Here is a 13609-nt window from a genome sequence, read left to right as displayed (position 1 = left end):
TTAGTTTGGTATATAATCATATCAATTTTAAAAAGTAGAATAAAAAAAGTACCATTAAAAAGTTTATTTTTAACTAATAGTCTAATTTTCTACCACATACAATTGAATACAATTAGCAGCTACACTGTAAAAAATAAAATCGTAAAAAAACGGTCAATGACTGTCAGCTGCGGCTGCCAAACAAAAACCGTAAAAATAAAGTAAAATATCCTAATTTAAACGAAGTGCAAAAAACTTTTACAGAAATTTTCCTTAAATGTTTTACAGAAAAACACTGTTATTTTACAGCTATTTTCTGAATTATTACGATCAAACACCTTCATTGTAAAAAAATCCCATAAAAAACTGTCAAATGACTGTCAGCAAAGGCTGCCATACAAAAACCGTACAATTAATGTAAAATATTCTAATTTAAATAAGTGCAAAATACTTTTACAGAAATCTTAATTAATTCATTTTTAACAAAAACACGGTTATTTCACATTTATTTTCTGACTTTTTTACTGAAAAACCTGCAGTTAATTATATGCATGATTTTGTGTGACTATACGTCACTGCATCAACAACTACAGTTACTGTCTGTTAAATAAAGCAACATGCAGCATATCATCAGTGTTTCTCTGCTCATCCTGGACTGAAGCTCAGGCTCTACTCTTCAACACAATGGTGACACACGAAACACACCATACAGAAACACTTTAAACCCCAACAGAACATTAAACACTAACAGATCTCTCAGGATCTCAGCATCTTCACTTATTACAATCCAGACTTTATTTCTTTCATACTAACATTCTTATTGAGAATTAACAGAGGTTTAGAAGTTGAAGTTTTTTTGAAAAGAATAAAGTTTAATGTCACCATGATGGAGATCAGTGTTTGCTTTAGTTGGGCTCTTGACCTTTTAGTTTAATATACGCTTTTCTCTGGCTGCTTTGACTGTGTGTCTCTGATGTATATTAGTTATAGTAGGAACCTAAGAGAAACTCAGATCAGATGATGTTGGTCATTTTTTAGTGATAAAAATCATCATGTAGTGTCTTGCTTCATTGATACCACCTGAAGTGTGATATCTGATTAAGTCGTTAAATATTAGTTGTTTATTTTGAATGATAAATCTGCTATAGAAAATCCTACAGTGCTGTGATACTCAGATTTTATGATTTTAAGTCATTATACAGAAAATGTTTTGACAGGATCATATTGACCAGGGTTCACCAATCTCGGTCCTGGAGGGCTGCTGTCCTGCAGAGTTTAGCTCCAACACACCTGTTTGACAGTTTCTAGTATGCCTAGTGAGACCTTGATTAGCTGGTTCAGGTATGTTTAATTGGGGTTGGAGCTAAACTCTGCAGGACAGCGGTCCTCCAGGACCGAGATTGGTGAACCCCGATATAGACTCACTCAGACATCAAGAATCAGCGTATGAATCGCAACAATGGTGACAATGAAAAAAAATCTGAACTACTATAAAGTCACAAAAAGGCTTTGTTGGTTGTCACCATTGTTGAGATTCATATGTCGATTCTTGATGTCTCTACTAAAAAAAAATTAACCAGCTCATAACTTTTCCTGTATAATATATATTTTTTTAAATTTCAGATATTTCAAGGGTCATGTGAAAAATTATGACATCAATTACAGACTTTATATAAAACTAAAATCCATCTACATATTATGTAATCTAAGATTATATATTCAAAGATTTGACAGTCATATCAGTGAACCAGATCATCATATGATGACTATAAACATCATTAATGAATGACCAAGATCATCTGATATTTTCTACAGCATGTAATGCTATAACAGATGTATATCAAATACACAGTTAAAGCAGCCAGAGAAACACAAGAATTAAAAACTCAAGGGCCATGAGCCCAACTAAAGCAGACACTGATCTCAATCATGGTGACATCAAATTTATTTTAAAGTTTTTTACACTTTATTTAAATAAGCATATTTTACTTTAATTTTATGGTTTTTGTTTGGCAGCCGCAGCTGCCAGTCATTTGACCCTTTTTTTACGATTTTTTTTACAATGAAGGTATATGATCGTGATTATTCAGGAATACCTGTAAAATAACAGTGCTTTTCAGTTTATTTAATTTAGGATGTTTTACAGTTTTTTGGGGGGCTGACAGTCATTTGACCATTTTATCATTTAACTGTTTTGTTTCTGTTAAATTACAGATTATATTTGTAATTTTACATACATTTGTATGTAATTTAAGAAAACAGAAAAAATACTGTATGAAAAATACAATAAATTTTCTGTAAAAAAAAATGTGAATTACTGGAATTTGTCATTAATGTCACAATTAGGGCTGGGCGATATGGCTGAAAACTGTGTCACGATATAAGTGTTTCATATCGGTCGATATCGATAATTATTGATTTTTTTTATGACATATTTAAAATAAGGACCAGTCCAGGAGACAAATATATTACATTTAAAGATTTTTTATTTTAAACTTAACCTACCTCTGATTATAATCCCATCAGTTATAAAGGCAGAAATGTCAACACGACCATGGAAAACACTCAAATAATTAGTCTAAAATCACAATGAACACTTAACAATTATCTCTTAACATTAAGGTGCAAAATTAAAGAATACGTAAGAAATGCTTTATAAAGGGGTGGGCGATATGGCAAACATATAATATTACGATTTTTTTCAGGAAAATCACGATTCATGATTTTATCACGATTCTTTTTTATGTTGGTTTTACTATTTTGTGACTGTTTTTAAAATATGGACATTAGTTTGGCTGTAATGCTCAAAGCCTTAGGTAACAAAATATAAAATAAAAAAGAATGGCAGACAGGGGCGAAGATAAAAAATGTTTTCATTATGTTCTTTGTTATTAAATATTAAGTACACACAAGTACACCCGTACACACAACTTAATATACAGATTAAATAAACAGTGCTTTATGTTTTCAGCTACAGTAGGTGTATTTAACAGTAGCATTGAAGAAAGTAATTAAATGAACAAATATGAAAGAAAATTAACAAAACAGACTTCACTGTATAAATTATACATTGATACTTATTAAAGCTACTATTAAAGTTATCAGTCAAGAGCAGTGAGTGATTTTCTCTTTGCATTTTGTTGTTTTATTAACATTAAAGGGATAGCTCTCCTAACAATTCAAATTTTCATAATTTACTCTCTCAGTCTCACGTTGTTTTAAACTCAAATAAGTTTCTTTCTTCTGTTGAAAATAAAAGTTATTTGGAAGAATGACCAAACAGTTGATGTACCCCAGTGACTTCCTTAGTATATTTTTCTCCTATGGAAGTCAATGGGGACCAGCTACTGTTTGGATAGCCACATTCTTCAAAATATTAATATTAGAAAATATTAGAAGGAAATTAATACAGGTTTGGAACAACATTAGAGTGCGTAAATAATGAGAGAATTTTTATTTTTGGGTGAACTATCCCTTTAAGGACAAGCGGCAGCTTGTTTACTAATTACTACTGTCTCTGGGCGCGACGCGTCTAATATACACGCATTTGACAAGCAGATTTTCTCTAAATTTTCTCAAGTTTGCTTTCACTTTAGACATATCCGACTAGTTTATGTAAACCTTGTGTCTATATATCAGTATTAGCACACTAAGACTCGAAATATAACTTAGTCCAGTATCCAGGCGCTGGTAGACAGGCTTGCATGTGAGCTTCACATGTACGCTCTGAGAAACGCACACGTTAGAACAGCGCATCAGCACGCGAATAACAGAGAAACTGACGATGGTCTTGCATAATTTGCAGACGACATTGGTCTGACTACGGTCAGACTTGAAGTCAGGCGAGCTGACTTTAACTGTTTTATCAACAATCGCTGTACACTGTAAAAAAGAATACATTGATTTTATTAATATCTAATTAATAAAAATGAGGCAACAGATTACAAGCAATATTATTAATTAAATTTAACAAATTAGAATTGAGTAATAATTAATCAAATTAATTCCTTAAAAGTTAACCATTTAAAATGAGTAAAATGTACAAAATATATTTTATTGCCAACATTGAAGACACCTGATGTTAACAAGCAGAATCACTGAAGGAGAAAACCATAATTAAAGTCACCATTGTGGAGATCAGTGTGTGTTTTAGTTGGGCTCTTGACCTTAAATTATTAACTTTAAGTTTTGTTTGGCTGCTGTACATTAGTTATAACAGCCAGATGAACAAAGAGAAAAGGTGATCTGATGGTGTTGGTTGTGATTTAACATAATCATTATTTCACAATCATTAGACCTGAATCACTGAACCTCATATAGAGTCCAGTTTATGAGTTAAGTTAACTTTATTAATTACAGCAGTATAATATTTTTAGCCTTTTCAATGAAATCCAAATGATCAAAAAAAAATAATAAAAAATAAATAAATATGTATGTATGTTTTTTTTTTTTTTTTTTTTTTTTGGCACAAACACACATCATGATTTTGCGTATGAATCTCAGCAATGGTGACAAACAGATCACCTCTGAACATAAGCTCATTATTTATTCATGCAGCAATGCATGATGGGAGCCATGAATGAGTTTTGATTGGTGGAACCCAGAATGCACTGCAACATGCTTTATAAATGTCACCATTGTTGAGATTCACAGGCTGATTATTGATGTCTGTGTGTCTCCTTTTTATGTAAGAGTAACTTTTTAGAAATGATTTGCTTTACATTGTAAAAGTTAAAAATATTATGCTGTACAAGGACAGTGCTGCTATAATTAATAAAGTAATTAATAAAGTAAACCTAACTCATAAATTGGATTCTATATGAGTTCAGTGATTCAGGTCAAATGATTGTGAAATAATGATTATGTTAAACACAACCAACGCCATTACATCACCTTTTCTCTTTGTTCATCTGGCTGTTATAACTCATGTACAGCAGCCAAACAAAACTTAAAGTTAATAAGTTTAAGGTCAAGAGCCCAACTAAAACACACACTGATCTCCACAATGGTGACTTTAATTATGGTTTTCTCCTTCAGTGATTCTGCTTGTTAACACCAGGTGTCTTCAATGTTGGCAATAAAATATATTTTGTAAATTTTACTCATTTTAAATGGTTAACTTTTAAGGAATTCATTTGATTAATTATTACTCAATTCTAATTTGTTAAATTTAATTAATAATATTGCTTGTAATCTGTTGCCTCATTTTTATTAATTAGATATCAATAAAATCAATGTATTCTTTTTTACAGTGTAGCACTCCATGCCGGTTCTGTTACTGAAGAATCCAACACGAGACAACAATATTGCGCAACCATACTGACTGGCTGTTAGCGTGTCACCCCCCAAAGTTGCTAGGTTACCAGAGAGTTGAGTGCCTTTGTTCATGCAACCAAATTTGCTTCGCAACCTCTGGTTTCTTCCAACGAAGAAAAAAAAATTATCGAACGTTTTATCTAACGCATTTTTTATTGATATTGATTACGTGTCTATCGCGATACATATCGTTATCGTTTTATCGCCCAGCCCTAGTCACAATACCTAAAATAACAGCTGAATTTTTATTTTACAGATATTATTTGTAATTTTACAGTGTTTTGAGTACAATTTAAAATTAAAGAAAATGATCGTCAAAAAAATCAGTTATTTTCTGTAAAATTAGGATTTTTTTTTTACAGTGCAGCCACGTACACATTAAGTGTGGACAGGGTAAGACCAGCAGAGGAGCGATTCTGGAGGAACTCCAGCACTGAAGCTACCAGGCAGTTAACTGGATCCACACCACGCTCTCTACACCAGTTGGTGAAAACCCTCCATTTTAGGCTGTACAATTTCCTCATGGATGGAGCTCTGGAGCTGAGTATGGTCTCGACCACTCCTGCCAACAGACCATACTAAGGCCGGCCACAATGGGGCTACTAGAAGTAGACTGATCCCGTCCCACGGGACCCAAGACTGCTGGAGCAGAGCAATCGGGGGAAATGTGTACAGACTCCGCCTCGGCCACGCCTACACCATTGCATCCAGCCCCAGTGGGGATGGGTTAGAGAGAACATCTTGCATATTGACCTCAGCTCCTGCCTCAACAGGATGTCTGCTCCCCGATTCTGGTCCCCTGGGATGAACATTGCTCTGCGAGACAACAGTTTCCCCTGGGACCACAGGAGGATCTGATGCGCCAGTCTGCATAGAGGGCGCGATCTCAGACCCCCATGTCGTACGACCGCGCCTCAGCCTGTGAGGGATGTGTCTGTCGAAACAATTTTTGGTGACATGGCGCTCCCAACACTGGGCCTTGGGACAGGAATCAAGGTTTCTTCCATATGGATAGGGAACAAAGGCATCTGCGCGTATTTCTGATTATACATAATGGGTTCCCCCTCTGGGAAAACCCCTTGGCTTTTAACCACCCCTACAGGGCCCTCATGTGCAGCTGGCCAAAAGGTATCACATTGGACGCAGCTGCCATGAGCCCTAACAGCCTCTGAAACTGTTTTACAGTGATGGTACAGCCTAGTTTTTTTTTTTTTTTAATCCTGGTTACCATGGCCAGGATGGACTCGATACACGCAGGATACTTTTGTGCCCGCATCGTAGTCGAGTCCCAAACTACCCCCAGGAACGTAGTTCACTGGGAGGGCGACAACACACTCAAGTCTCAACCCCAAACTTTGAATGTGGCCAAGGACGACATCTTCGTGTCAAACCGCCATCTCTCGAGACAGTCGTCGATGTAATTCAGCACCCGGATGCCCTGGAGCCTCAGCGGGGCCAGAGCTGTATCCATGCATTTGGTGAATGGTTGAGGGTAAAGAGCCAGGCCGAACGGAAGAACCCAATATTGGAACGCTTCGCCCCCGAAAGCTAACCTTAGGAACTTTCTGTGAGATGGAGTATGCGTCTTTTAGATCTATCGGGACAAACCAATCCTCGAATCTGTTTTGACTGATCTGACTGGGCTCTGTGTGCTGAAGGAAGCGCTCGTCCATGTGTTAATATTATCAAACAAGCTTTACTAAACAATCAAATCAAATGATTACACTTTTTTTTCATAATGAACTGAAATGAAAATTCTCTTTTATGCTTATTTAATCTTTAATCCCAAATAAAACAAATATTTCAACACTTTTTGAAACAACACATTTTGTTTTAAAATGGTATGCTCTATTGTTTAACTTTTATGATAGAAGCTGTAAAATAACTCAATCAGACACACAAATGAACACAAAGAAGTACATCTCTCACCTCTGTCACACTTCAACCTGGAGTGACTTCAGACCTACTTTCACAGACCTGATTAAGCAATGCAACGTTTCGTCAGAGGGTTTAGGATGTAAAACCATGTGTCATGTACACTAACTGTCACTGTCAAATCAGCTCTCAAAAATGGGTCACAGATCTGTTCTGAAGGTCTCGGGGGGTGCTAAATGCAACCAATCATACACTTTTAAAAATAAAGCTTTTTATTGGCATGAATGGTTCCATGTAGAACCTTTAACATTCATAATCTTTCCATTCCACCAAAGGTTCTTTAGAGCAGTGGTTCTCAACTGCCATGCGACCCACATTTTCCCTTGGCCATTAAGCAACAAAAGTATTTAATGTACTTTTAATAATCAAGCAAATTTATGTCACATATTTATGGTTGATACACACACGTACCATCTCACTTGACTTAACATTAGGGGTGTAACAATATATTGATATGGATCGATATTTTTGTCATTTTCTGTACTGAAGTATGTAGGAAGTCACAATTTACCATATGCACGGTTACTTCCTGGTTTTCGATAACCCATCACGGGCATTTCCAGTGAATTGTTTGCTGTCATTCTGTACTCGCTGTACATACACACTAAACCAATGGTTGACCTTTAATGTTGTATATTTTTAAATACAGTTAATACACTTAGCTAATTTGCCAATAACGCAGTCTTATTGATTGCAATAAAGACTTGAAGCTAATGGGAACATTGGAAAACACTGTATAATTGGACACACACATGCAACTGTCATGGAACAGAAGAATGCAGACAAAGGTAAATTCTGAATAGCGTTTATTTAATACCACAAAGGAAGTTACCAAGTGAGTCTCTGGATTACAGAATGTGATGGTGATACTGCACTGTAAAACCTAACAGTAATATGTACTAAATACAATTGAGTTCACAGCACTCAAATATTACCGAAACTTGAATGACTGAAACAGAACTCAAACTGAATGAGTTATAGAACATTTCTAGATCCCAGAATGATAATTGTATAATTAAGTGATTAATTAAGTGATGATTGAGCATTAGTGATGAGCACCTGCTGTTAACAAGCAGAATCACTGAAGGAAAGAGAAACACAAGAAATACAACTGACTTCCAGCCACAGCAAAATCAACTGGAGATGAAAGAAGACATTAAATATCTCAAGATCTCAGCAGAGGAGGATTAAACAACTCCACAAACAACATTACAAGCTTCACTTATTATTAACCACTTTGACTTTATTACTGCCATTCGTCTACAGAAGTTCTTATTAGAATTAACAAAGGTTTAGAAGTTGATGATTTGAGTTTCATTTAAGGTCACCATGATGGAGATCAGCGTTTACTTTAGTTGAGCTCTTGACCCTTGACTTTTGCGCTTAAGATTTTCTTTGGCTGCTGTAATTGAGTGTTTATAAAACATATTTGTTATGGCACAAAAGCCAAGGAGAAGTCTGATCGGGTGTTGATGGTGAAGGACTGATGATGACAATCATCATTTAGTGACTTGATTCACTGATTTCATTCAGAGTCTGATCTCTGATTAAAAGGGCAACATATTAGTTTTACTCAAAACTGTGATTCTACAGCATAAGAGCTAGCCATGTTGTGACCATCAGATAATATGAAGGATTTCACAAAAAGTTTCACAGAAAAGATATTATATTACTAAGACTCACACAGACATCAAGAATCAGCATATGAATCTCAACAATGGTGACCATTAAAAAATGATTCATGCTGTAATGCATGCTGGGTACTAGCATAATACAAAACTTATCCATGGCTCCCAGCATGCATTGCGGCATAAATCATTTTTTAATGGTCACCGTTGTTGAGATTCATATGCTGATTCTTGATTACTGTGTAAGTCAGCATAATATAGAGGTTTTTAAAATCTGATTGTCACAACAATGGGTCTTACAGCAGAATCAGTTCTATTATAATGATTAATACAAGTAATATATCACCTGTCTAATCAGAGATTAGGCTCTGGAAAAGATCAGAGAATCAAGTCACTAAATGATGATTTTTATTATCTTAACACAACCACATGCTCATATTTTCTTTTGGCGTATGTGCCTTAACACAGTGGTTCCCAAACCTGTCCTGCCGGCACCCCAACACTGCACATTTTCTTTGTCTCCCTAATCAAACACACCTGATTCAACTCATCAGCTCATTATCACATGGGTTAATGAGCTGATGAGTTGAATCAGGTGTGTTTGATTAGGGAGACAAAGAAAATGTGCAGTGTTGGGGTGCCGGCAGGACAGGTTTGGGAACCACTGCCTTAACAAATGTGTTTTATAAGCACTCAGTTACAGCAGCCAGAGGAAAAACTGGTGTTAAAAAGTCAAGGGTCAAGAGCCCAACTAAAGCAAACACGGATCACTATCATGGTGTCTTTAAATGAAACTCAACAAATCATCATCTAACACTGTTCATTCTCAATAACAACTTCTGTAGACGCATGACAAAAGTCAAACTGTTTAGTAATAAGTGAAGCTGGTAATGCTGTTTGTGTAGTGGTTTAATCCTCCTCTGCTGAGATCTTTAGAGATTTAAACGTCTTTTATCTTGAGTTGATTTCATCTAAGGCTGTGGTTGGAAGTCAGTTGTAGTTCTTGTGTTTCTCTTTCCTTCATTGATTCTGCTCGTTAACAGCAGGTGTTAATCACTAATGCTCAATAATCACTTAATTAATCACTTAATTTATTGACTGCAATGTATATCTACTTTTAGTAAACTCAACTGAAATAAGTTCAAAGTACTCATAACTATTGTTTTTATAAACTTAATTGAATTGAGGCAATCGGTTTCCTCAAATGAAATGAGTTAGCTTAACTTGTTGGGTTTCACAGTGAATTAAGGCAATCGGTGTCCTCAAATGTAATAAGTTAGCTTAACTTATTGAATTTGACTTTGTATTATTGTTTTAGTGGACTCGATTAAAATAAGTTCAGAGTACTCATAACTATTGTTTTTTATAAACTTAATTGAATTAAGGCAATCGGTTTCCTCAAATGAAATGAGTTAGCTTAACTTGTTGGGTTTTACAGTGTGGCATATGAATGATAAGTCTTATCTGTTACAGGTAGGACTGGATATCATTCAAAAAATTTCGATACCGATACCTTGATTTCGATACCGGTTCCTGAACGATACTTTTTTCGATACCAATTTTATGAAATCCATTTTAACAAGACTACATACCACATTACCTCAGAAAAACCTTTTTATTTTTTCAGTTTGACTCATGCTCCTTAGACAGTGTAGCCTGGTTAAAACCAGACCATTCTCATTAATAACTGAGTTATGGTCTGGCAAAGCTCCATAGACAAATCATTTCCAAAGGGGCGTCACCAACGGACGTCGCTCAAATGCCTCTGGGCGCAATTGGATAGACCTAAAACCAATCAGAGCGATCGTCATTGTGTAAAGCCCGCCTCAACGTTTCTGATTGGTGCCGCAATTTCTAGGCCATGGAAATGGGCTTGAATGAGCTCTTTGCCAGACTTACTTCTCGAGCAAATCTGAATTTGCCGGAAGTTGTCTGGGTTTTCCCAGGCTATAGTCAGTGCACAAAGGAACAAACAAAAAAAAGCACAAAGGAACAAAATGTAATGAACAGTTTTGTGAGGCTCACTGCTGCTTACGTAAGATCTTTTAAATCACTCAGTAGTTCTTCTTCAAAAAAATGGAAACAGGAGACAGACAAGCCTTGGCAGAAAGCATACTATTTATTAACTTAAATAGTACATAAGCATGTACCAATACAAGTAAGTTAGCCGATTTAGTTTGTTAAATGCTAATATTACCTGTTGGGAGTCCCACTCGTAGCGCTGCCTTCATCAGTAGTTTTGGAGGAGGACTTGTGTGGTGAACATGTTGAAGGCTCTGTAGTAGGAGGACGGGATGACTGCACAGGGTTGGTCTTCTTGCAGTCGAAGACGGAGCAACTTTAGTCCGTGCACTGTGAAGTGCTTCATCATATTTGTTGTGGTACCGCTCTTTGCAGAAATTGTTTTACCGCAAATACTGCATCGCGCGCTGTTGCCATCGAGCCTGGAGAAATGTAGCCACACTTTCGATCGACTTTTCCACATCTTTAGGGGGTTGGGACGCTTAGACACTTCATGTGCCTCTATGGGGGTTAGGACGCTTACACGCTTCACGTGAGCCACGTCTCTGGTCGTAACCGCGTAAACTATTGTTTTTAGTGCTTACTGGCTCACTGATGTTGACGAGTTAACCCCTTAGGTATCAAAATCTGGTACCGAACAACAAGTCAATTTTCGATACTCGATAGTATCGAGGCAATTCGGTTGGTACCTAAAAAGTATCGAACTCGGTACCCAGCCCTAGTTGCAGGTAGAGATGAGAAGTGGCTGACGGACTTAAGACTTGGAGACTATGATGGACTGAAGAAGACAAAGGACAGGACAGTTCGACGCACAGGTTAGTAATCCACAGTTAAGAAGTCAGGTAGAGGTTCAGTGTTGAACGACAAGACCAGACGCTGATGAGTGTGTGAAGCAGGCTTATATGGAGTGGAGTTGATGAGGGTGAATGATGGTGCAGGTGCAGTTCACTTACAGCTGCAGGAGTGTGGGGTGGGGCTCCATGCTCTCGTATTCCACAAATGATGAACGTTGTTGCTGGCTCACGCACCTGGTCAGACCTGGTGGGGCCCGGGCTCCGAGACAATGGTATGCACAGTCCTCTTTACTGGCTCGTTTATCGCGGCAGGCTTGGGCTCACTGTCTGCTCACATTGTCAGCCTGGATGCTGGCCCATGGCAAAGTTGAGGGAGGAAGGAGCCTTGGTGGAGACTTGGCTGATGACACCAGGGGGAAAACTGACAGAGACGAAGCCTATGGAGGTGGAGAGCCAGGCAGAGCTGAAGAGCCAATGAGCGCACGTGACATTGATGGCTCTGAAGAACGAGACGGAGCCGCAGCGATGAGTGTCCGAGGTGGAGCCAGGGTGCAAGAGGACCAAGGCGGAACTAAAGGGAAGGTGGAGCCTGACAGAGCCGAAGGGAAAGAGGGATGAAGTGCAGGCCATAAGTCCGTGGTCGGCAGAGTGGTGTCTGTCCAAGGTGAAGCCAGTGGGACGAGGGAGCCCGGTGGAGCCAGGACGATGGTATGGTCAGTCCTCTTTACTGTTGTTGGATAGCGAGTAGGTCCATTTGTGATGGGGGAGATGCCACCAAAAAAAACTACACTGGGTCCAATATTTTGTCAGGATTACAAAAGGAATCTTTAAAGGCCCACTGAAGTGTCTTGAAACGTGCAACATTATTCAATTAGCTGATGTAATTTCCACTGAAACAGGAAGGCAGGGCGGGACATATTGAACAACTCCTCCCCTTTTTTTAAAATAGCCAATAACATTTCGTTTATATCACAGCTTGAACATAGCCAATGGGCTTGGCAAAGCCACAGTTGCCTCAATCTCTAACTGTTTCTCCTCCACATCGCTTAAAAATATAGCATTCTGTGTAGAATTCAAATGGGTCCGATACATTTTGTGGTCTGCACCGACTCGTGCATATAATCCGCTTTGTGCTATTGTGTCTCTGGACCAGAGCAAATTGTGTGCGCACTGTAGCAGTTGTAGCAGTTGAGAGACTGTAAGTTTTGAATGCTTATATCTTCTAAATGCGAATTTTGTCATTGCTTTGGAGCACAGCACACTATCTTATAGATTACAGTAAGGCTATCATATTCATACTAAAAGCCCAAAAAAAATTCAAATTTGATTTCATGGTGACTTTAATAGTAAATTTTACTAGGAACACTTATTAGAATAACAGGGAATAAGCTCAGGAAATCATCATGCTTAACATAAACAATACCGGACTATAAAACAAAGGAAACTGATATATTGATGGCCAACTGCATCAATAGTAAGGTTGCATCACTATATAACACAGCTGTTTTAACACACCTGCAATAGATCGGATCAGACCAAAGATTATTTAACATTGTGCAATAAACTTTTATACCTAGGCAACATATCTGTACTGCAATATATCAAAACAATGTGTATCATGTTGATAGTTAATGTGATGAACTCCACATGTGGTTCCTCTGCTATTATGTGAACTTGAGAAGAACTGACTTTATACATTCATTAATTACCATAACACCAGCTGATTCAAAAGACATTGAGCAAAAATTATGGCAAAAAGTAAAGTTAGTCACTTGATCAAATGCAATGATATTTATACATTACCAGAGAGTCTAAATACCTAAATTGTGCCACTGTACTGAAAGACAGTTGGCATTCGTCCTCCTTTCCCATGGCTGAACCTTCACCTGTCTGAGGATGATTAGCTTTTATTGCTAACTGTGTCAGGGGTAGACA

Source organism: Abramis brama, assembly GCF_963993115.1.
Source record: "Abramis brama genome assembly, chromosome: 1".
Classification (NCBI taxonomy): domain Eukaryota; kingdom Metazoa; phylum Chordata; class Actinopteri; order Cypriniformes; family Leuciscidae; genus Abramis; species Abramis brama.
Note: the sequence above shows the minus strand (reverse complement) of the source record.